This window comes from Pseudorca crassidens, chromosome 19, assembly GCF_039906515.1.
Source record: "Pseudorca crassidens isolate mPseCra1 chromosome 19, mPseCra1.hap1, whole genome shotgun sequence".
Classification (NCBI taxonomy): Eukaryota; Metazoa; Chordata; class Mammalia; order Artiodactyla; family Delphinidae; genus Pseudorca; species Pseudorca crassidens.
This window is the reverse complement of record NC_090314.1, coordinates 18,130,283-18,131,937: the sequence shown is the minus strand read 5'-3', so window position 1 is coordinate 18,131,937 and position 1,655 is coordinate 18,130,283. Positions and strand designations below refer to the sequence as shown.

General features: G+C 37.9%; 1 non-coding gene across 1 annotated transcript; it reads right to left on the bottom strand.

Annotated features, from left to right (window-relative positions):
* Positions 1-1,314: 1,314 nt before the first annotated feature.
* LOC137213718 (small nucleolar RNA SNORA72) lies at positions 1,315-1,446 on the bottom strand. The gene has a single exon (XR_010938340.1). It is a non-coding gene; the product is annotated as a small nucleolar RNA SNORA72 (small nucleolar RNA).
* Between the last annotated feature and the right edge of the window lie 209 nt (positions 1,447-1,655).

Sequence of the window (1,655 nt, the reverse complement as noted above, 5' to 3'; positions counted from 1 at the left end):
GGTGATGTTCTTATCCCCATTTTGCATATTAGAAACCAGGCTGAGGAAGATGAAATAATTTGCCCAAGGCCACACGACTAATAGATAGCAGAGCCCGGAACGCTTGCTCTTAGTCACTCTGCTGGGCTGTGTCCTGGGCAGAGTGAAAAGAGCATGGACTTTGGGGCCACGCGGCTTGAGGGGACACGTGGCCTAGCAGCTGCTGGCAAGTTCCTTGGCCTCTCTAAGCCTCAATTGCCTCATCTATAAAATGGGCATAATAATAGTGCCTACCTCATAAGAGTGTGAGGATAAAACAAGCAAATTCATTTAAAGCAATTAGCCTAGTACTTGACAGGTAGTAAGTGGTTAATAAATGTTAGCCCTTATTAATCTCTCTGACTTTCCTCATCTGTAAAATGGAGGCTGGTAATAATGTGTAAGTCATAGAGTTATTGTGAGGCTTAGAGGAAATGGCACAGGTAAAGCATGATGATACTCGTCACACAGTAAGCTACCACGATATGACACTCCAGAAAGGATCGCAAATAAGCAAGCCAGTTTTTTTTTTAAAGCTCACGGAATTGCATATCTGTGTGATAGCAAGTGATGTTCAGGTGACAAGAGCACATGTTGAATATTGTTCCTCAAAATGCATTAGCCGAAGATCCTTTATTCCTTTGCATAGACATTTGCAGTGTGGATGCAGAACCCTCTCTAGGAGACTTGAAGCTAAATTCTTAGAAGAGAGTACCTGCCGAATACCAGCCCAAAAAAAGGAGCATGTCTCTGAAATGACATAAAAAAGTTTAACTTGGGAAAGTTCAAACACAGACAAAATAAAAGAAACAATATAACAAACCCCTGAGTACCCATCATACAGCTTCCATCAACTCCTGGAAATCTTGTTTCAACTATACTCCCCCCTATAACTGTAACTTTAAAACAAATCCCAGATCTCATATCACTTCATCTGAAAACATTTTGGTGTGTATGTCTAAAAGATAAGGATTATTTTTTAAACAACACCACATACCATTGTCACACGTAAAGATTTTAAATAATAATTCCCTCATATCATCAAAGTTCAAATTTCCAATTATCTTCATAAAGTTTTTTTTAATTGCTTGTTTGTTTGAATCAAGATTCACATGTTGCAGTTAGTCAACTTCTTTTTTTTTTACAATTAATTTAATGGCAACTGGTAATCATCAAATTAGCAATAGTTATCTTCAAAAGTTATTACGCTAGTTGTGCTGTAATTTCTCGAGGTTGATCAGATACCTAGAGTCACAGACATTTCCCACATAAGATGCATTATATAAATCAGGATTGATTTATCACCAGCATTTATAAAACCAGACCTAGGGAAAGAACTAGGTCTGGGGATACATGCGTGGTCTTAGTGTAGCAAATTCTTAGCCTGCTCTGATTATTATAAAATCAGAATAGCAAGAATATTTGCAGGATGTGACTTTTAAGTATCTTTTAACCTACAGGTTTCTCTTCTATCTCTTCCTTTTTTCCCTCACAGCTCATTTGTGGGAGAAACTAGGTCATTTATCCTACAGATTTTCCACAGTCTGGACTTTGTTGATTGCATCCCCATGGGGTAGTTTAATATGATACTCTGGCCTCTGTATTTCCTATAAATTGGTAAATAGATCTAGAGGCTT